Genomic DNA, 24,267 nt, shown 5'->3' with positions numbered 1-24,267 from the left:
GGCAAAGCATGAAAGGGCAAATACCAGAAGCAGGTTGAATTCTTGGAACACAGGACCATGTATCCAAATTTCATCAGCTAGAGAAGCCAACTAAGCCTTGAAATAAAAATGTAACTTGCTTTTTCTACAAATAAGTAAGGATGCTTTACAGTAAAAGTTATTTACAAAAATACCTAAAATGTTTCAGGGTGGCCCTGCCAGTTTAAGGAAATGTAATTGTAGCAGTAAGAGTTCCAGGCTGTGTGGGTGATCTGAATCATTGCTCAGTGACAAAACGCTAGTACCATCAGTGGGTAAATTTGTTAGAGCTTGGTACAGACCAACTTTTTTTTAAATGTGTACATTCCATGGGTGTGCACATGTGATTTTAGCTCATGTAAAATTACTAATAAACTGGAAGAAACTTGCACAATTTGAGACAATTTTCATCACCTTAATTTTAAATTACCTACATTTATAAATACCTTTGACTTAAAAAGCAAAGTAAATTCAGATTTTTCTTTGGGTTCACTCTTCAGGATTGCAGTCCTGGGTCCTGTCCTAACATGCAGACTTTCGGGGAAACATTGTTAATCTTTTTACTTATTTTCTCAGGAGCTCATGTCTGACATATGCCTGTTGGGAAATAAGGAACACGGAAAAAAAAAAAAAAAAAAAACCTTTTTTCTGCCAGTAATACAGCAAGAAAAAAAAAAATCAAATGCTTCCATTTAACGGGAAGGTTATTTAAACTACTGCCTTATGTAAATTAATCTGTAGGAAAACAGAGTCAGATACAGTTTGGGGGTCACGCTATGTCTCAAACCAAAATAAAGGCATAAGCGATTCTGAAACAGAAACTTCACATCAGATTCCATGTTTTCCTGATCCATGAAGCCCATTTTTTTCCCCTGATGTTTTCATTTAAGCCAAGTAATTAGTGTTTTATGAGAGATCCTAATAGTAAAACTAAAGCTCCATCTGTGACTGTTTATACAAATTACATATCTCATCCTATATTACTACTGGTTCAAAAGAGAAAGACGTACTCTATGTATTGCCTATTCCTATGTTTTTTTTGTATGATACTTTTGCGAGCCATATTTTGTTTACAGACTAAAAAAGGGAAGTGTTGCCAAAACAGTGATTCCAAAAGTAGTTGTAAATTGTCACCAAAATTAGTATAACAGAGTAACCTTCAAGACCATTTTGTTCTAACACATATTTATATACCAAGTTCTCAGGCTCTCCCTTGCAACCTTCTTAAGAGAGGTAAATAATATTTTTATACCATGTAAGAGGTAGAGTGCTTATAGGAAAAAGACAAAAAGGAAACCCTTTTCCCTCTGTAACAGTTTAGTGAAGCTTGATTTTGAACCACTGGGGAAAACAGAAAAGAAACTGTTACATGAAATATTGCTGTCTTGCAACAAAGCAAACAATTTTATAAGCTTCCAATTCAATGGCAAAAATGCAAGTCAGTGCAGAAGATCCGACAGAGGACGAAGTCTCCCAGCCCTTAGGCCCTGCTGGCAGGGCTGGCACAAGCAGCTTTCCTTCTTGCCCACCCCAAGCAGCATGCCTCATTGTTTTCTCACTTGTCTGCAAGGCTGATTTTAACCAGCATGGGTTCCCATTAAAGGCCAGCGCCACAGCAAGCTGGGCGAGCACGAGGAGACAGAAATGACTGGCCAGGCTAGAAACTGCTCAAATCAGCCCAACCACTCAGAGCAATGAATTGAAAAATGGCATCCCTGAGGTTTTCAGATTGTTACATGTATAATAAAAAGCTTGAGTGGTGCTATTGCACTTTTCAGATTACATGAGTAAGCTAACTTCTAGAAGTTGTTGTATACTTATAGCCAAACACAAGTTTAAACTGTTATGATGACACAGAAATACAGCTAGAGTTCCTTAGAGCAGAGTTTAGCTGATCATTTTAAAGCGTAGATATAAAGCCAAAGTGTTGTCAATTCATAATCTTTTCCTGTTAACTATATTCTAACTAATGCCAGTGTGGCAGACAGCTCCACACCCAAGAATTTGCTTCGTATCTGCTTGAGCATATCTACTAGTATCTTACCACCAAGTCTGGTAGCTCCAGAAACAAAGCAACCCCCTCCCAAAACCACACTATAGCACTGTTGATGATTTCATTATTTATGCTTCCTCTGACACAGAGTATTTTTGCTTGGTACCTAAGAAAGAGGCAGTTTTGTTTTAAATCAGGAGCACGTTTGTCACAGCTAAGTAAATAATGTATGCTTTCTAAAATAAGCTATACCTAGCCCTACTCTCTAGAGGGTTTCAAGGGAGTAAACAGAAACTCAGTTTAAAAATGCAAACAGACACTATATATATTTCCCCATCACTCCCACCCCTATTTTGGCTGTTATGGGGCCACCAGACTTCCCAGAACACTCCCTGTCCAGAAGCGGGCTAAGAACTTTATCACGCAGTAACGGAGCCAAACTGCAAAAGTTGCACCATTTTTGACTGTTATCATAACTGAATACCAAACCATTTCTAAAAAGTGAGCAAGAAGCCCCCCAGTATTCCCAATTCACGGCCTCTTCACCTGCAGGTGCACCCACCAAGGTTGGCAGCCCTTCCACATGACTCCTGCCTCTGGGATAAGGAAGGCACCTGCACACCCAGGGGAACACGTGGATCTTAGACATAACAAAATAAAGTACCCCCACAACAGCACTGTGGTGGGAATGAGGCAAGCTCACAGAGACCTAGAACTGCTGCAACAGACTGACTGCATTTCTCTGGAGCAGCTCTCAGACAGACCAGGGTGGTCACGGCAGCAGAGTGCCCGCAGTTGGCCCTGCACACAGAAGCAGCAGATCCCAATGCCAGCTCCTCCCCGCCACAGTTGGATGTCTCGTACAGAGGAAGAATTCTCAACAGCACCCACCAGGCAGTGAATCGACAGGACCAAGGCTTCTGTGCACGCTCCTCTGGCATGAGGTAGGTACAGGCAGCACACCCTGGTCTCACAGAGTCCCCACGAGGGCTCAGAGTGGGGCAGGAAGCACTTGGTGAAGCTATGTGCTCTGCTGATGTGCAGGAACTTCCCAGGGTAGGCAGGTGCCCGAGGGAGCTGCCCAGGTAGAGACGGCAGCTGCACCTTTGTACAAAGCCCCACCATGCTGCAATACACTAAGATGTTGCTGTCTTTTTGATATGTCTAACCTTAAATACTGAATGAATCACATGGATGGTTATTTTTCACCATCGTATTCTAGACTCAGATCTCAAAAGGCTGCTCATACATCATGCAGTATAAAAGCTAATACAATTTCAGGAGGTGTAGTACATGGCCAAGGTCAGGAACATTTTCCCTCTGTTGGCACTTTCTAAGCACTTAACAAAAGCTTGTCTTAAACAATAGGTTTGTTACGATAAAGACAAAAAAGAGACTACACTCCTGACCAGCAATTATATCTGTTTTAACTCATGCAAGCAATGATATTTAAGAATTGAGAAATCTAAGTTAATGTACAATTAAGGGTTTAATTTGCATGGTTATTTATCACTGTTACTCACACACATCAAGTGTTGCTTACAAATGGCCTGCTAAACGTCCAGCCATATAGACTGGTACAGGATTTGTGCATGCTGATATTGTACTGGGTTTGACTGCACAGCTACAGTCTCAAAACAATGGGAAATAATGAACGTGCAGAAAGCAGAATGCAAGTATTTAAATAATTCAGAGCTATAGTATTGAACCTCCAAGTTCTCTTCTACTTATTCTAAAAAATTGCACCCAAGACTAAGGTCTTCTATTAAAATAAAGGTCTAGAAAGAAAAAGGTTGTAATTATAAATCTTGTGTTCCCAACAATGTATTTTTTTAAAGTAAATATTTGGAAATAAAGGAAAATGTTACTTTAATATTGGTAATAACTATTAGCAATACATTTACATATGCTACTTGAGAAACAGTGGAACATGACTAAACATAATATTACCAAATAAAAACAACACATTTGGGGGGCATTTGAATGTTACCCTTCCTCATGAAATAAATTTAAAAAATAAATAAAACATACAGTACTTTGCCCACACTGTAATTTGTCAACTGTTGAGGAAATTGGCATGTCTTTTCTGCTGATTTATTGGTTAATCCCAACAATTCATTGCAGAAAAGGCCAACAATGAATTACAATGTGAGGAAAAATTAAGCAGTGCATTTAAAAAGTGCTTAACTATACAGCCCTTAAAGCAAATTTCACAGCTCTCACAGACCTTGCTAAAATATTTTAGGTATCATTGCAGGTACCTACAGTTACCGATGGACTATTGCAGACAGTAATTTAATAGCAACAAATGTTATCTGTCTTTTAAGTGTTATAACTGTATAATAGTTTTGCTAATATAGTCTCCTAGATTTAATGTCAAGTATTCAATAAACAAATAGTTCCTGGATCCCCGAAACATGAAAGGGACAGGAGATGATATGTCGATTTAATAAACACAGGGTACACTGGATATTTCTATATATGAACTACACAAATTACTTTATTTAAGCCAATAAATAATCCTGTTTATTGTAACAGAACAATTTCCTGCTCTTAGCATTAGACAGGTTTTGAAACTAAATATTTAACATATATTTAATACCTATATCCATATATGACTACATGCTTTTAGACACCTTATTTTCACATAAAATAACTTGTATGCCTTTAAAAATATCAGCTGCAGGTGATATGCATAAAATATTGGTAATCAGACTTTTCTTTCTCTTAGGCTTTACAATGTAAGAAAAGGAAAATAAGAAATACCTTGCGCTGAAGTAACAGGGGCTGTACAATTAAACCATACTTGTTGCTTTTGGATATAATTCAAGGACCATTTACAGTCAATGAGAGTCTTTGGAAAAAGTACAAGAGGTTTGTAACAAACAAATTCCAAGGGTAAACCCACGCTGTGCAATACAGCATTGTGCAGAAAAATACCAGAGGCCACTCACAGTTCATATCTGCTTTACACCTTCAACTTCCACCCACCTTCCAGATAGCACATCTAAACACGGTGGGCTCCACCTTTATTCCCACTAGGTCTTCTGTCCCCCATGGCTTGTTTTGGAGAGCTGTGCCAGAATCTCATAGTTAGTTTTCAATCTAAATTTATTCAAAGCAAGATTACACACATTTGTTCTCCCACCAGATTTGCGTTAGCTTAATTATAGTTTCGGGGCATGCAAAGAACGTGATTGTATACGGGTTGCATACCTTAATTTTGGCCCGAAGTTATCTCCGTAGCAACTGTGTCCTGAATCCCTGTAATTAGGTCCTTAGTTGCAAATTTTATACTGTACCTTGGAATTCCTTTAAATTGAGGTTCCAGAGCACTTTTTCCTCACAATTTTTCAGTCCAGTTAACTTGATTGATCTTTAATTAATCCGTTTCCCAAACTCTTCCCTTCTGAAATTACTTTAGTGTTTACGTACATCCTTCCACCTAATTTAAACTGAATTGCTAGTGATCACTTACTTCAAAGTTAACATCTCCACATTTCCCATTCCTTACTAAAATTAAGTCTGAAGTATGACGGTCATGTGCTCCGCTCCATATAGTATGTGAAAAACTGAATTTTGCCACCTTAAGAACAAGCCTTCCAAGACAGAATTCATTGCTCTTGCCTCTCTCAGGCACCGAGCGCTGCCTTTATTCTCCTGCCAAAAGTAAGCAAGCAAAGCTCGTCATGGCCACCTACTCTTCAAGGCAGTGAACTCACCAGGGACTCAGTCAAGAGCAGTAGCCTGCTTAGCTACGAAACGTGGGCTCCAGGTGACCTTGTTCAGCAGCACTGCCTTGTCATCCCATTTTGCACTCCCACGTTTTGCTCAGCAGTAGCAAGAAGAACATATAGCAATGTGGAGGCATGCACAGGCTGAGTTTTTAGATTACAGGAGTCCTGCACTGCTGCCTACAGAAAAGCCAGCCCAGTTTACCTGGGCACCGCGTCCAAAACTGAGCGATGCACAGCGGATCATGACAGGAAATAGAGGCACGCATTCAGGGGACTGGCATCTACTAACCAGCACTTCATCTGTTTCTAACATTTAGCCAGATGATTCTTCTAACTGGGAAATACTTCTTTACTTCTTTTACTAAATACTTCTATAATACTTATCCATTTCAGAGGCTCATGTTAAAAGAAAAAAAAAATAAATCAAAACTCCAGCTGATAATTTTTTCAGATTCTAGAACCTGTCTTTATGCTAGTTATTATTTGAGCAAATTTTTAAGTATTTGCCTTGAAACCCACCAGCAACTCTGTAATGGAACTGGAGAACCCAGCAAAGAACAAATTTGTAAAAATTATACTACATTATTTAGAAAGAATATTCTAAAATAAGAAATAGCCATTCTGTTACTAACTCCACTTTGCACCCTTACTAGACAATTTAGAAATGTTCAAGCAATAAGAATAGGAGCTAGAAATACTTACAACAAAAGGGCTACTTAAAAACAAAGGAAACCAAACCAAACAAACAACCCCCCCCCCCCCCCCCCCCCCAAAAGCAGAAACTCCGGCACCGATTTTGGGTCCCACCCAGCCCCAAGTCCACAGCACGTACCAGCAGCACCGACCACCTTTCAAGACGGGAAAAGCAGGCATCGTCCCCCATGGGCAGAGCACACTGTGTGTACTGAAAGGCCTGCCAGGAAAAGCTGTCAAGAAACTTTCAAAGCTGCTACTCCTAAGCTGAGTGTTCCAATAGGATATACAATATTCACTGAACTCAACCCAGCCTCCGTCGGTGTCAGATCACATCTGTCACTTGGATGGTGGGAGATTTTTAAAGAGAGGCGGCATTTTACCACAAAACACTTCAGTCAAATGAGGTCTATTATTTTTGCAACTGCAGTGCAGACCTGAAGGCACTGAACTTTCTACATTGGAGCAGATCTCGAACATCTCTAGGCATCAGAAAGCGTAAGATCTCAGAACTTCGTCCAAACTGAGCCCCGAAGTCTTGCTGTCAGGGTACCGCCTACTACTGAGATATCTGTGACACAGCCACTTGAACGCTAGTTAAAGCAAGCAGATCCCTTGTCCAGTTTGCCATGGAGAGAGAAGTTAGGTTGCAAAAATAAAAACTCACAGTTTGGTGAGTCTGCATACAAAAACCTGCGGCACTCGCACACTGTAGTGGCTCTTCTGTGAAGCCTTAGAGGCTCTTTAGATGCTTTAGCAGTTCAGTCATGAGACCAGTACACTTTGATCAGCATAGCAAAACACATCGCAGAAAAATTATCAGATTAGGCTTCTTATGATAATACACAAAGTACGTTCACAACTATGTGCGACTGTTGTAATTTCTAAAAGAAATAAATGTTTTTAATTGTACAGGAACTATCTGTTGAATCTTTGATACAGTCACAAACTGCAAAATTTGGCAAAACATCACTTTTGCCAGGTATTTTTGCCTACTGCTGAAGAGGACTGTCATGCAGGGTCCTTTAAAAATAACTAACCAAAAACAAGCCAACACACATACTAAAAATTGGAAATATTATTCCAAGTTATTTAGTGGAAGACTTAATTTGGGCCACCCCAGGACCACATGGGTCAAAACTAGTAGGAAATTTGTGTGAAACTCACCGTAACACCCTTGGAGAATGAAAAAACGTTTTTGAAGATCAATTTTCTGAACTGTCAGTGGAGCTGTCAGCAGCATTCAGTAACAGCAATGCAAGGCCAGATGCAATATATTTCTCTGCTTAGGAAAATCTGAACCTTCATTTCTTATTCCGCAAGCCAAAACCATACACAGCATCTGTGTATGTGATCTCAGCCTCTGCTGTTGATACTCCTTCAGTTAGTGCAAAATATGTAAATATTTACTGAGAAAAAAAAAAGGCATAAGAAAGTGACTGTACTGCCTGGTCTGAGAGTTAATTTTATAAGATGCAGGTTCGACCGAGAAAAGACAGGAATCAGCAGGGTTTTTTTGTGCTTATTTAAGTTTGAATTATATGCTTTGTTCACTTTTCCCCTCTTTCATTTAGACAAGAAAATAAGTAGTCAAGATTTGCTTCAGCTCAAAAGCAAGTTTTCTGACAGCTTTTTTTCTTCAACAGCTGACCTAAGACTTAAAAACAAACAAACAAAAAAAAACAACCAAAACACATCAACTATTTGCAGCTACTGAATTGTGACTGCATTCTGGAACCAACAGGATTATCAAGAGGAAGAGGTAGGAGCAGGAGGACCATCTGTTGGCAGACATTGTCTAGAAATTAGATGGGAACTATAACACCCCACCAACAAATTACATGCTAAGAAATCACAGCAGAGCACGCAGCATCTGACAGGTTATTATTGGGAAGCATATTGACAGCTTATCAGCAGGCAATACCAATACTTCCCCAGGGGAACCATGCTGTACTAAGTCAGGAAACCCAGAGCAGTTGCTCTGAAGCAAGCAGATGATAGAGCAGATGAGAAATAGCGTGCACAGCAAGAGCTGGTAGCACGATAACCTACCTCCCCAGGGCACCAACCTCACCCGAGTGTGAACCGAAAAGATGCAGCTGAGAACTATCCGAGGGGATGAAGCAGCCATCTCAAAAAGGCATTTAGCTGCATCAGCACCACCTCACAGCAAAACTATCACTCAGCAATTTCAAAAATAAATTTTGTGATGGAATGTATGACACCAGCACACACGCTGCAAAAAGCTTTTTTATGTGACATCAAACTAATTTCACTTGCCAAACTGTATTTGCAACGTTCAGTGCCTCTGCATTGTACATATGCACACATTCAGCTTTTAATCAAAGTGATGGCATTTTATGTTTATATATGTCCTATATAATGCTGTCATTTTGCAGAAATCCAATATTTGAGTGACATTATTAATTCAGATAATTACAAATTTATTTATTCAGTAAGAACAAAATCCATCTCTATCTCCTTTCCACATTGCTCGCACTCCTTAGCTGAATTTTATTTCTTATGCTGAGGATTTTATCACCTTTCCAGACCTGAGATTAACAATTGCTGTTCAAGGCAACAGAAAGTTGTTTCCTTGGTCCTTATTCTGCCGTTCCAAGGGAGTTTATGGACCTAAAGCTCTGCTACCAGGTAGCTAGGAGATCCCTGACCTCAGAGACAGTCCTGCACAGGTTAGTTGAGCCAGCTCTGTGCTACACTTCAAACCTCTGCAAAAGATGCCGGTGCTCAGCAACTTCAGAAAGGCCCCGGAGACGAGGAGGGAGGAAATGGTATGGCCAACACAAACCATGACAAGCAACTCCCACCTGGGACACAGACCTTTGGCAATAGTAGGAGCTGGCTGAGGATGGCCCAGCTGTGTTATTCCAATACATACAGTCTCCCCAGAGATGCTGCAGGATCAAGGATGGCAGAAAAAGCGTTTTGTAGCCACACATAGGACACAGTTGAAGAATAATCCCACAGGGTGTATACGGTGCCCAAATTTATTCTGATTTTAACGCTTATTGATTTTATTATGCTGCTCTTATATGTTGTCTGGTAGCACTTTATAAATGTTTTATGTAAAATAAATAATTCAAGAAACACACAGCTTTCTTCAGTAAAGTTTATGACATCATGAGAGCTATTTTTTGTTACTATACTGACTGCAATGATGAAAGAAATAGGAAAACTGGGATCTAGACATTTCAAACGTGACCATTTTCTAAATCACAGCTGCTTTTTGTGTTGCAGCAACTCTATGTTCAGGTCTTTATTAAACACAGAATATAACACAATTCTGTCCCTTTCTGGTGCTTTTTAACATTTCTCCCCTCTGACTCTTGCTTACAAAATCATATCCATAACTAGACTGCAGCTTTCTGTATTTTAATGTTCCTTTGTCTTTATTTCCCCATTATTTATTCTCTTTTTGTTTTGTCTTCATTATCTCTCGATTATATCAAAGGGAAGAAGTGCAAACCAAAATAAGAAAAGCCTCACTTTAAACCTAATTGAATCAATTGACATCTGCTTCTTTAACACCCTTATGGTCAACTGACATGAAAACAGTCAACCAGTCATAATGGTTAAAATCAGATAGGCAAGTTTTTTCTAATAATACTGCACCTGCCCTTACATACCTCCTCCCTTACACATCTACCAGGCAGTTCCTTTACACCCCAGTATAAGAACAAGTATTTACCTATACGATTCCTAGAACTGCGGTATCTCAGTGTCACTAGATTCCTATACCGACACGTTAATATTTACACCCATCACTTAAAAGGAATTAATAGATCATGAAACATGGTTACATATCTGTATTTTTTACAGCTGTCAAGCTGGCTCTTAATCCTTCTGCACAGAACATTTTCTGACTTCACAGAATCACTGCAGCAAGTTGCAAATTTCATGAAATGAGTAAATCCTGCCTGGGGCATGCACACAGATAATGCTGTGCATATCTTGCTGCAAGTCATCATAAAGTCAGCACACTGCTCACCTCCCACAGCAGTGGTCTAGGGAGAAGACAGAGCAAAGCAGGTGCAGGGATGGGGAGTCAGAAGGATTCTACTGTGTTAATTTTACTGTCCTGAAGTATTTCCTTATGCATTTATCCAGTAGTTGCAAAAAACTAGTCAAGACAGGGTAGAAACCCAAGGATAACTCCTCTTTCTTGAAATTTAATAAGTCATACTCCCCCCCACATTCAACCCAAGAAATCATCACAGCACTGTACAAGAGCAGCTTGCTGGACTACAGATAAACTCCGACCTCAAAAACAGCAAGTAAATAAAACGAGAGCCTCTGTTCACTTTACCATAGGAAATATTGAGCCAGGAATTCACTGTCTTTTGCTACCCTATTCACTGGGTCCTACTACTTCAGCATTTTTCTTAGCTCTGACTCAGACAGTACTGTTTTAGAATTGTTGGAAGTTTTAACATTGCTAGGTGAATGTAAAAAAGCAAGCTCCAAAATAAAAGACACCTTTGTTTCAGAGAATAATGAAAGTCATTAGCATGTTTTTTCACCATTATAACAATCCAACAATTTTGGTCTTACACATCCATACATTTTTATCCTTGTCATATTCATAAGAAGTGACACAGTCTGAGGGCAGAATTAACTAAAAAACAAACCCTGACCATATCTAGGGTACCTGCAAATGTGATTCCAAGCCGACATTAACACCTAGAAACTTGGTAAGGGACTCTCTACCAGGAAGTGTAGAGATAGGACGAAGGGGAATGGCTTTAAAGTAAAACAGGGTGGATTTAGATCAGACGTAAGGAAGAAATTCTTCATTCAGAGGGTGGTGAGGCACGGGTTGCCCAGAGAAGGTGCGGATGCCCCATCCCTGGAGGTGTTCAAGGCCGGGCTGGATGGGGCTTTGAGCAACCTGGTCCGGTGGGAGGTGTCCTGCACATGGCGGGGAGGTTGAAATTAGATGGGCTTTAAGGTCCCTTCCAGCTCAAACCATTCTGTGATTCTATGAAACCAAGTATTTAGAGCCCGGAAATGTATATAAACATTTATGTAATTGTTGGCGTGAAATGCTTCATCGTCATGGACTCCAAACTTGCATGGTTCGTGACAAAGAGTGGAAAAAAAGGTTGGCACACAACTCAGCAAGAGACTTAGAGAGCACAGCTTCTTCCTAACTCATTTCAGAGGAAGCCAATGTCCACAGGTAGCTCAGCTGCAAGCCCACGCTGCCTTCTCATGCCAATGTGCAGCAGTCCTGCAGTGGGCTGTGTCCTGATGCAGATGGCCATCAGCAAACAGCCAGGCAGCTGCTGAATACAGTGTGCAGCAAGCTAACCTTCTTCTACCTTCTGCACTCCGTTGATCAGTGATCAATATTTTCAACAAACAGAACAGCATCCTTATGACACCAGGACACATATAGTTACTTCTTACTTCCACGCTTCAGCACTGGTGTCTGTAGCAACTACAAAGCATTCCATGTGGCTTGTAAATGGAAGTGTTTACATCTAAAACAAATCTAAAACTTTTTGTTGTTGTTATTTCCTAGGTCTAAGATGACCAATTCATTAAAAAATAAAACATGATGCTATTTTCTTCCTCTGAAATGGTTTTCCTTAGGTTCTGAACAACTGCAAAGGCAGTCCAAGAAGTCATACCAATAAGACTTGCCTTACAGGCATAAGCTTTCTTGATCAAAGCCCATTAAAAATATTTAACATATTTAAATGCCAAAATAATACATATTTTATTTATCTCAACAGTGGAGTTAAATCCTACTGAGAAAATGTTTTTGTTTAGTAATAATACATAGCACGCTAAAGGCCTCCTACTGAGAGAAGGATGCCTTGTGCTAGTCCGTGCAGTCAGAGATGAACCTGTGAAGGGTTTCCAATCTAAATACATAAGGTCCAGAAAGAGTTAAAAAGGTCTGTTGATCTCTTAATGCAAAATTTTGAATACACTGGAGACTTCAAGAACAAGCATTTGCCACTTTTTCACAACCATTTGATATATATGCAGCGGATCGGTAATACGCATATTTAGAGTAGCAATGCTTTAACATAGTTGTGCATTGGTATAAAGAACTACCATGAGGAACAGTACCGGATCCAGTCCTCCATTTTGTAAACTCTGTACCATAGCTACACTTTAAGATTGACAGAGTTTCACCTCGCGTGTTTGCTTTTTCATTTGTCTTACATCTTAAATGGCAACACTTCCACACAGCTCCCGTTCAGAGGCAGTTTGGCATGTTCAACGAGCTCCTAGAGCCCATCTTCTTTCTCTGGATACTGAGGCAGTTTTGATGTGCCCTTGTGCTAGCAAAGGGTTAAAAACTTTTCTTATGTTCCTACTGGGTTGTAAAAGAAACTGCTGAAGCTGATCAATGACCACTGTTAAGACCTGGAAACCAATTATAAACCTGAAATTTGTGATGAACAAAGCTCTGAAACACTAGGATGAAAACTACTGAATTAGTCCAGTTCATTAAAATCATTAATAGTCATGAAATGAAAACCACCAGAGTCCAAAAAGGCTTAATGCCCTATCCATATTAATTAGATGGGAGCAAATCTGAAGTGAAAAGCAGCACATGCTTTGTAGAATTAGCAATTGCTCTCTACAGACTACACAGATCTCTATTAAAATTCAGTTTAATTAAAATTGATCACGTTAAGAAACTGATGTGGTTAATTAACTGAATTCCTGGACTTCTTTTCATACATTTCACAAATGCATTGTACACCGCTTTCCTGGGCGACAGCTTATGTTGCAGTGAAAATCTTGATTTCACAGGTTAACGCTGCGTGTTCCATGAGGCCGAAGGTTCCGCGCCCCACTAGGAAGCGCAGGCAGTGCCAGGAAAACAAGTGGCCCTGGGAACTACCAAAATCTGCCACCAGAAAGCCTGGCTGGCATCTAAACAGTTTATCTTGTAGATCAGCACGGATCTCTGGGCATATACAAGGAGATGTCTTTTAGAGCTTTCCTAAGGTCCATCATTAGAACTAAAAGCACGTAACATAAACTGTACCAGCAGAGACTGACCTAGGCAAGCAAAGGATCTGGCCCGTGCAGTTTGTGAATATAAACATGCGGACTGCAACCATTCCAGTTCTTAAAGCACATTGCCCCCGCGTATTCCACCAGGATGCATGAAATAACAGGGCTTGGCTAAGGGGCTAAGGGCTTAAGTCTAGAGCTGCCCAGAAACTCGGAGTTGGCACAAGCATCAGTGGTCTCTACGATGTTTCCCAGAGGACCAGCAACCTGGTACCTCCGAGAGTTTGCAGTATCATTTCTAAACAACTAGGTAACAATTTCCAGAGCTCTAAACTTGGAATAAACCACGGCTACCCTACCAGCTTCACGAGACAAATCTTAATTGGACGCAACATCCTATTTTTACGATATTGTTGTTTGAAAATAAGCACCAAATGACAAGGCATAATGAGTTGTGCCGTTCCATTTTTAGTAAGCAGATTCCAGGATTTTCTTTTCCGTGCCATTATTCATGGGTGGCTTTTGGTCTGTGGAAGCAACTCGGTCATAAAGTACTGCTTCAAGGAATTCTTGTGTTTCAGAATCATCGCTTCTTACAAAATATCAGCAAATAGCCCAGTGCCTGCCCCTCACATCATGCCATTGAAGACAACATCAATGCGGCTACTGTTTGAAAGAAAGCGAACAGACAAACATCAGTACTGACATGGCATATAGGGTCATGCTACAACATCCAGATTATCATCTGAACTGCCAGCCAGGTGGCTTTCCAGCAACAATGAATGTGGAATCCTCCACGACTTGTAAGCAACAATACTTCTGGATGCAGCTCCGGGGAGAGCTTACAGGTACAAAACAATATCTAAAGGGTGGCCAACTGTGGCCAGACAGCTCCTGAATGAGGGTGGATCAGTGGTCTGAAATGACAAGAAGTCTACATGGAAGCTACAACAATTACCAAAGAATTGTAATGCCACAAGTATATAACGCATAACTCAGCTTTACACATGAATTTTAAGCACCTTTCATTTAGATTCGAATCTATCTGAATAATGCCACTGAACTTGGCATAACCACATCTCGTTCTTTGTTACTTCCATTACCTAAATTCTAACGTTTTCTTCACAGAACATATTTTGCTACTTGATGATTGCTATTAACATTGAGTGATAATGACATGCTTTATATACAGATGTTGCATACAGGCCACCCATGTATGTGGATGGACAAACATATGCCCTTATCTATGTATGCTTGTGTAAAGCCAACTGTAGTTAATTCCAGCACTTTTTTTAAAAGAAAGAAAAAAGCAACTTCAGACTAGGATATAAGATACATGGCTGACTCTTAATTCCCTCATGGCCAAACCCTTGTTAATGTCTTGGCCTGTTTCAGTAAAATGATCATGGTTCAAGTAATGTAAAACACACGCGTTCAATCATTTTCCTTTTCCCTAAAGGCAAACACTTCTTATCATGGTGAAACAGGAGTCCTATGCTGATACACTGGAGAGCCTAAGTTCTTTTAAGCCTCATCAGAAAACTGAATACTTACTGCAACCTATCATTCGTACTCAGTGCTCAGTACAGAGTAAAACAAAAGCATAATGCTGACTGAACCTCCTGTGTTTGTTTGCATTATTTTGCATTGTATAAGCCTAAACAGCTGCCTTGCAAAATGAGAATACACAAGGAAAGATACAATATCAAAAAGAAAAACTTAACACCAGGAAAACAAAACAAAACAAAAACAACAAACCAAAACACGTTACATCTATTTATACTTAAATCAGAATTTCACAGCCAATAGTTAAAATACAATTGGTTGAGATGAGGTGCTTGATATATTCGCCTTGGAAGGGGGGTTATTTTACTAAAGCACTTCTCCCAGTAACCCCAAAGAAGGCAAGACCTTAACACAGCAGGTGTGCACTCTTACTTGAACAGTGTCTTTTTATAATCCACTTTTTAGAATAAAAAGAGAATATTCATATTTTAAGAAGTTAAGTGACAGTACAGGTACAACTGGAGAAAATGGAATAAAGGAAACCACAAGATAATTAAAGCAGGTTCTGCACTGGTTAAAAAAACACCAGCAACAACAACTACTAAAAAGCCCTTTTAGAAAATTCTATCATAAGTTGCCTTATTCATTTTTCCTTACAGATTCCTATACTGATCTTCAGTTTCTCAAAGAGGTGCTTGAAAACTTCCTAGGGCTACCAGGTCAAACTGCATCATTTCCCTGCGTAACAGAATAACAAACCGGAGTTTTCCCTTTCAAAGCAGAAGTCAGGGAAGTTCACAGGAGTCATGAGAGGTGACAGAAAGGGAACAAGAAATGTATGACGTTCAAATCTACCCTTGTACGGAACAGGGCCAGACCTCAAACCTTGAGAGACTTCCTGGGCACTCACTGCCTAAGGCTCTGGCATTTTCTGGAGCAGCTCTGGCTCTGATCTCTCTCCTACCCTGCTCCTTAAGTGCAACTCCAACAGCTCCCAGCTCACCAGGACTCCTCAGGCACACAAAGGTAACAGCGGTGATTTCCAAAGGGGCAACAAGAAGTCCTTCCCCATTCATCTGTGCATCCATCCTTACCCTAGCATCTCTCTCCTAAAAAAGGCAAGCTCCAAAGAAGATGCGGTTAAGGTGTCACTGGAGCTCAGGGACATGGTTTAGTGGGTGATATTGGTGGTAGGTGGATGGCTGGACCAGATATCTTGGAGGTCTTTTCCAATCTTAATGATTCTATCGTTCTCTGCTGCTCTCTACAAACTGCCTTTGCTTGCTGCTAACATGGTTTAAATACAAGTGTTAGATCCGTTTCAGCAACGGACGACATGACTTCCTGTTAGTAGGTTTAGAATAAAAGATGCCATTAAACAGCTACAGGGAGCTATCTTCTCTACAATTAAAAAAAAAGTTCAGATTCAACTTATATTTTCCACTACCTTCAGCTCCATAAGTGAAGAATTCGCATTATTCAGGCCTTTTTAGCACAACCTTAGCCTACAAGTGCTTTTCTGGTAATTACTAATACATGTTTTATGTAAACTTCTGTATACAAATTTCAGCAAAAAGAGGATGGGGTTCATGAAACAATTCCATGCCATTAACAGGCATGCCACTACCAGCAAATCAGACTCCTCAATTTCTACTTACGAAGGAAATCACACCTAACAGAACTGAATGAGACTTAACACAGAGACCAAACTTCCACCTGCTTTATAATCACACGAAGCTACTGTAACTATTAAGTTAGTGGCATTACTCCAGATTTACAGATGAAACATATAAAAGGAAAAGAGAAAAACCTTGGTTTGCCAACATAAATACAGGCCATGCAGTATGCTATTTTAAACAGATTAGGAGGACAAAAACCCAACCATACAAAAACCACCAGTTTCTTCTGTAGTCAAGAGCCTGAAACATCAGAACCAAAGACACATTCACCACAAGGCTTACTTAAAAATCAATAATTGAAAAGTAATATACTCCTTTAGGTTATCAACATCAACAGTCAAATTGTTTTATATTACTTTCATATGCCTCATACACAAAGTATTTAAATTCAATAACCTTCCATCTGGCCTTCTAAATACATCTTGGGTCCATTACCTGCAGCAAGGTACAGAATGAAGACTTTGGCTATGGACTGGGTAGATGAAGATGTAAATCATTTAAATGAACATGTGGAAAACTGGAGGCACTGCCAGAAAAAGTTACTGCTGGATATCATTTCCAAAGTCTACCAGAAAGCACTAAAAGGAAACTGCACTACAGAAATACTCACAGCTGACTCTGGAAAAAAAGTGGCAATATTAATTCTCAGTAAAGCAACACTAAAGATACACAAGGGTGGAGTTTAGCCCAATATCTCGTCAACTCGTTAGCAAACCAATGAATACAGAAAAATCATGTTTCTCATGCCTTCCTGTGCACATATTTAAAGATTATATGGAAGGTTAAGGATTCTTTCATTATTTCTTGATGAACTCATCAGTAGGTAAGGTGCAGTAACAGCTGCACTCAAGATGTAGAGCTGATACATACTTCTCCATTTCATAACTTTGTTTTTGTAACAGGTCGATGGCTATAGTCCATAATTTCAAAAATGATTTTTTGTATTCTTGGGTACTGAGAAGTAGTGCTGGTTTCATACACTGAACATTAGCTACTTTCTGAAAGTTCAGGCCCATAAGGCTATTTCAAAAAGCATGCTTACCTTGGCTGTCATCTTCTAATTCGAGGAAATTCTTAGCAGTGCCTGACAGATTCGTTACTATCCTGTGTTTTATCATTTTCTTTCGTTTGACCCTTCTTCCTACAAGAATTGTCAAAATCTAAAATGCTTGAAGTGGAAACAGCCCAAACTAAAATTTCAGGAAAATGAATTAGTAATTGGATTTTATATGTGAAATTCTGCCACGCTATAATTACTTTTGAAAGAAAATCCCCTATTCTTCTTGCTGTTTGGAAAGGTAATGCTTACTTTGGATGTACAAAGTACATAAATGCTTCATGTGAATTATGTACCTTGGCGTGCTATTCTAAAAGGACCGTTATTATAATTAGCTAAACACATACAAGATTGTTATTGGTAAAACACATGAATTATTCTTACAGTTAGATTAAAGCCTACATTTTGCCTCTAAATGGAAAAAATTCTTAAAAGATTACAAGTTAAATCACCTAGGAAGATGGACATGGAGAATGCTGGACAGGAAGGTGGATGATACATACAAGGCACCCAGTCTCAGTAAGTTCAGCTACAGTTCATCATATCATACCAGACCCCGCTTCAGTAATCCATTCTTGTGCTCTGCATGGAACAAGGAGCTTTGTAGCAACCTCTTGCGTTAATTTTGCATGAAAACACCATCTGGCCCTAAACAACTATCTAGGCTATGGATCTGTTATAGCCTAGATGTGGTCAACATGATATTGAAAGGTCAAAGAGGGGTCTAATTATACGCCTTAGTACTTAGAGGCCACAGTCACTGGAGCATGAACATAATCACTCAGGCCAAACAAGAGTCATTTATAATTTTAATTATCAGTGAATCAGACATCTCTCAAAGAGTTGTTCCATGTAAAAGAATTATATGATTGTTGCTCAAAATATCTGTCTTGTCTTGTTTGTCTCTAAAATAACCCCTTGAGATAATCTCCGGTAATTCGTTGTTGATATATTTAGAATCCATCAATCTTCTCAACCAATGCATATTAGCATATTTGGAGTATTGTACAATTACGCACAAAAAAACTTGTGTTACAACAGTATTGAGCCTAACAAAAAAATAAAAAAAAAAATAACAAGAATTCCAAACCTGAGAAATATCTGACTATGGCTGACTGAACAATTCCCTTCACTCCATTTCCATTCCATTCAGCGTGTGCAACACACTATAGTGACATTTTCACAAGTCTCTTTGCTTCATTCATGGAACTTGGAGTTCTTCTGGAGAAGGAATGGAGCTGTAAGTAAAGGAAACCTGTTTTAGCTGCTAAAAAAAAAAAGCTGTGTTTTGAAAGAGTCCAGGATGATACAAAAAAAGATACGTCAGCTGTTAAGTTGACCCAGAAAGTTTATACAACCTCACGGCCTGCCACATAAGCTATTTGCTACACAAATCACTTTTCCCCCCGCCTCAGATGGTCACTAATTCCTCAGGTGTTTGTTGTCAGTGCTTGACTTGAGACATGGGGTTTGATTTAGATAAGTATGAATGCAGTTCTGTGGACAGAGCACATTCGAATGTGACCTCAATGCAAGTTCAGCTTTCAACATATCAAGTGCCAGTTTCTAGTAAGTTTTCTAAAGTAGATGTCCTAGGCATTTTACATTCAGCATCCAAAAATAAATAACTGTTTTGCAGCTCTTCCAGAGCTTCTCCTCCTACCCCTCCACCTTCCCCTCCTACTCATCCAGCATTCACCAGTTTTACTTTCCCAATGGACACTCTCTGTGCTCCCCACCTCGCCCCTACCAACAATACCTAACCACCTGGAGAGACCGCAGCTCACAGACACCTGGGAGCATAAACAGAGCTGTTACTGGAGCCAAAGAGGACCGCTGGAGCGCTGGTCGCTGCTGAAAGCATGGCTGCGTTAGATAACATTGCTGTAATCATCAGTGAAAGCTTATGAGAAAGCTGTTAATTTAGTGTAAGATATAAGCAGTGGGCACTGAGATAAAACATTCACATTAGGAGATAAAGTACTATTACAAATATATTTATGCAAGTTATAAGGGACATGATTTAGTAGTGCTAAAAATGGTGTACTATGATTCCTTTAATAAATAAATAATCCACTAGTACTTCTCCAAGAAAACAAGCAAACAACAATAAAACCCTCAGCATGTTTCTCTGTTGAATACTGTCATCGCCTGGATAACAGGCTTCAGTCTGTTTTGGTCTTCAGTTAACATTAATGTCACTGTACCTGTCAATCTGTTTTGTGTAATTAAAAGTGCACAAAGTGTCATCAGCACTTTCTTTACATGATACTTCAGGCACTGCTCCCTTATTTGTGTGAGGAGCACAGTAACAGTCACCCCCTTGCCCTTAGGACATGTGGAGATGTATGAGGGGAGCTCTCCCTCAGCCCGTGTCATGGGGACGGCTGGGCTCTTGTCCCTCCAAATAATCTCAGCCGGGTGGTGATTGGGAATGAATCCACGTGGGATCAGCTCCTGGGGAGTGTCCAGCTGTACTGTCAGCCCAGCTGCCCTCTCAAAGCCCAACTGTCCTCTACACCTGCCCTCTGCCAGGTTTCTGATGTGGCCTGATAGCATTTCAGACAGCGTATCGCACATAGGGTGCAACTGCTCCTTCTCAGTGCCTGTTTCTGGCTGCTTATAGGGCTACATTTTCCATCAAAGGGTCTCAAGGGCTCTCTTGCAGTATTAATCGGAAAAAGAAAATAGCCTACAGTTCAGCATGTTACATATGCTCACATTTAACTGACTTGAACTTTCATGGAGACTACTGACATGCTTAAAAGTTAAGAAAGCAGCTAGTATTTTTGCTGAACCTGGGCGCTGACAGGGAGAATGCCCTCAATACTCAGATACAACGGCTCCATTTTCCACTACCATATCCATTAAACACTCCGCAACCACTGAACCCTGGAGCTACACCACCACCAAGACAGGATAACCTACACAGCGTACACGCCGTGTGGCTGAAGTATGCTCAAACATGCAGAAACTCCCCCGCCCTGGTCACCCGATCACCAAACCCATTGGCTCACTGTACTGTAAGTCGGCTCCCCTCTTGCTCAGACAGCCCTGTCTCCTTCCGGAGGAAAGCAGGAGTAGTGGGAGACAATGGGTGCTGAGCCCAGGGCTGACTGGCAGCACAAGTCCCAGTACGACGGCCCACAGCACAGCCAACATCAGTGTCATCAGTACTGACACACCAGCGTCACGACGCACCGCTGAATATACTTGCTCCACAACGTAGGCACAGCCATGGTGACCGTTACTCTAAGCACCGTGCACACAGAGTCTGTAAAACAGGCTTTCAATAGTAATAAATGATTAGCATTACAATTTAAATCTCAGGAAAAAGATTTACCTCCCCCAGCGTTTCAGTACTGAATTGAATTTGCAAATCAGAAAAAGAACGCTTAGTGCATTTGACCAAGTCTAACGCTTTGTCTCGAGCTGCCATTGTTACCAGCCATTTTAAACATACCTAGGCTAACACAGATTTCTCCCACATTTATATATGGCTAGATAGAAAAAGAATAGATAGTTGTAGAGTCAAAGCAGCTAGAGTAAAATGCAGAACTAGCATCAAAGACAAAGATAATTATTAAACAGAAAAAGGTAATAAATTGGATCATTTGCTTCCATATTTATGCTTTCAATCGTTAAGCAAATCCATTTCCATTTCTAATTTTACAATTTTTCTTTTCTTTTGACCTTTAATAAAATGTTTCAATTGATCAGGGTAATAAAAATGTGAATTATATGAGCTGGCACAGACAAAGAAAGACTGTTGAGTAATCTGTGTTTCAGATATAACAAGGAAAATGCCTGTGATTAAGTATGGGCACAGAGAAATCTGGGAAAAAAAAATCCAAGTATCATATATTTCTTGCTTAAGAATTTGACAAAAAGCTTTTTTATTTTAACCATGAACCGCCAAAATAAAGGGGGCGGGGGGAGGTGCGACAATAACTGTCATTCTGTTGACATACAAAATCTATTTGCTTATTAATATAATTTTTTTAAGGCTAAAGTAATAACATATTCTCATCTGTTCTTGAGTTTTGTTTCAACTGATTCCTAAACACTACGTTGTTTAACCTGTTTCATAAGATAAACACTTAAAATTGTTTTTAGGGGTTTTCTAAACACCAGCACACTACTATGTCAGCAGGAATATAATCAAAGCAAACAGCCTGGCAAAGCCCGCTGACCAGCAATATTATTTGTTTCAGTAGCTTTTCTTTGAATAGCAAGTATTGATTTTCCACATCAGAACTCTTATACAAAGAGCATTAAAAGAGAAATTATATTTTCTATTTTTTCTCTATCTTATTAAGGAGCACTGCTGAAGACTAACAATACTCATCAGAGATTGAAAATTTTGAGCTGAATAGATCGATCATTTAGGAGTTCTAGGAAAAAATGTGTTTTTTTTCCCCTTCTTTTTTCTTCTAAGAGTGCTTACAATGAGGCAATGGAACTTCTGCCAGAAAGAATGTCTTCTTCCTCGGAAGAAGGCAATTAGCTTAAATGCATTTATGCCATTACTATCTGGCCTCGGTTATCTGTGTTCCTCAAAGCATTCCTCACAAAGCTCAGGTAAGCAAAGGCATCATGGAAAAAAAGTAAAGCAAAAGAAAGTAAAACAAACAAACAAAGCACACAGTGAAGGATACCAGGGGACTGGTGGAAAGAAGAGGCTGGACTCTGGGAGAAGAGATCGAGGGGAGATGTGTGTTTAAGAGGCAAAGGATGGAGCTGAGCAAGCACGGGAAGACTGGGAAAGCAAGAGAAATGCTGCAGGAAGATGTTCTTTGGAAGAGGTGACCAAGGGAACTATGACTGCCAGAAAACAAAATTTAAATAGATTCGGCACTTCAAAAGACTTTTCAGTTGTTTTTGCATATGGATATTTTTCTGGAGAAATACATGGCAGCTGGTTTTACAGGTTTTCTTACTCTTCCTGCAACAGCCATGGACTGACATAATTATCAGCAGTCATGACAGTCTATGAGGATTTACAGTCCTCAATTAGCAATGCTCTTCAGCATCTCTCAAGGAATAAGAGCATTTTTTTTTAATCATACTATGATAATTTTGGTCCACTGTTACATTTACATCACCATATTTTAATTAGAGTCAAGAGATGCATAGCAAAGACTCATCCCCGCTGCAGTTACAGCATTGTTGCCACCATTCAGTTGAACCAGGGGGACCGGAGTAACGCTGCTGAGAATTACTGCAACAGGATCGCTAAGGAGACACGAGGTAACATATTCTCCTTGCACTCTGACTATACTCTTGGGATTAAGTATGCCCAGTAAGAGACATGGGGCTCCATAAAGAACAAGCAATGGCATTTAACTTCTAGGCTTCTAATCCCAAGGAGGGAATTCAGATTTCAGAGTCCGATGTCTGCAGTGCATGGAGGAACTTGGCATTTCAGAGCAGGATTCAAAACAACCAGTGCACTGAATCCAGTGAAAAATCTGAGCTCACAGAATATCCTAAATGCCAAACTAATGCATTTATTCAGCAAGGCAGACAAGCACCAGCACACAGAGTATTGGACCATCTTCTCAGGGTAGTCTTCTGCACTTATTCTCCATGTGATCCAAGAAGCTTTTTTGTTTGTTGCTGTTTTGTTTTCCTAAAATGTGATATAACAAGGTGGTGATTGCACTATTTACCATCATATACCATCGTGACACACAGTTTTGCTTAGAGTGTAAGAGGCCAGGCTCAAAGCCCTCCTCACCTAACAAGGCTCAAGTCTGTGTTTCCCAGCTCAAAGGAGAGTGCGTGGCCTCCCGGGTGTATGTAAAGCTACGACAGTTCCTCCTGCCATTCCTCCCACTAACCCTGTGCTGTTTGTTATGCACAAAGGATTGCTGATATGAAGGAAAAAGCATGGGAAAGAATGAACACAACTGGCCATCTATAAAGACAGGGTAAATTGCCCCTAGGTTCCCTGATTACCATCTGTTTCTGAGTCTATCTGGGATAGTTTCTACCCTAGTGGCAATTTTCAGTAAATGCATTAATTGTCTTCAGAGGAGAGACTCATTCCTAACACTGCCCAGCACACGTACTACCCCACTATCTCAATCACTCAGCTGTTCTAGCAGGTACACTGTAACATCATCCTCATCCTGAAAGTTCCTGCCTCTCTTTTATAATTACTCGCCTTCATTTTTCTTAGAATCCACTCTCTTAAGCACTAACACATTTTAAGTATCATCAGAGAAACCCATGGAGAAAGTCCCCCCTCTGTGCTCGGAGAGCCAACAAGTGACTAGAAACACCACCTAAGAGCACCATACTGCGGCTCGAAGTCACAAGGAGAGTAATGGGGTGGGGGAATCTGATTAAAAGAGAACAACTACGATGAAGACTTCACCCCCAGCTTAACCAAAATCTAAGACAAAGTTTGGATTACTGCAGTGTGCTGAAGTATCAGCACTGGTTGCTGAAGGCTCTGGACTAATAAAAGAATATTCAAACAAAAAGCATATTAACTCAAAGTGCACATTTTTATTTAATTAGAGGTAAAATAGAAAGAACAGTAATAGGTCAATAATAATGACTTATTACTTCCTT

General features: G+C 40.0%; 1 protein-coding gene across 2 annotated transcripts in view; it reads right to left on the bottom strand.

The window, feature by feature from the left end:
* MPPED2 (metallophosphoesterase domain containing 2) overlaps positions 1–24,267 on the bottom strand; it is a 193,259-nt gene that overhangs the window by 152,853 nt on the left and 16,139 nt on the right. The window contains exons 3-4 of one of the 2 annotated variants that reach the window (XM_035550154.2): positions 18,776–18,923; positions 17,671–17,769 (exon numbers count right to left, since the gene is read on the bottom strand). The exons of the other annotated variant lie outside the window; for it this stretch is intronic. The gene's annotated coding sequence lies outside the window, so the exon portion shown is untranslated. The remainder of the gene's footprint in view (positions 1–17,670; positions 17,770–18,775; positions 18,924–24,267) is intronic. 2 annotated transcript variants of the gene reach the window in all.

Source organism: Cygnus atratus, chromosome 5 (assembly GCF_013377495.2).
Source record: "Cygnus atratus isolate AKBS03 ecotype Queensland, Australia chromosome 5, CAtr_DNAZoo_HiC_assembly, whole genome shotgun sequence".
Classification (NCBI taxonomy): Eukaryota; Metazoa; Chordata; class Aves; order Anseriformes; family Anatidae; genus Cygnus; species Cygnus atratus.
This window is presented reverse-complemented; position numbering and strand designations above follow the sequence as displayed.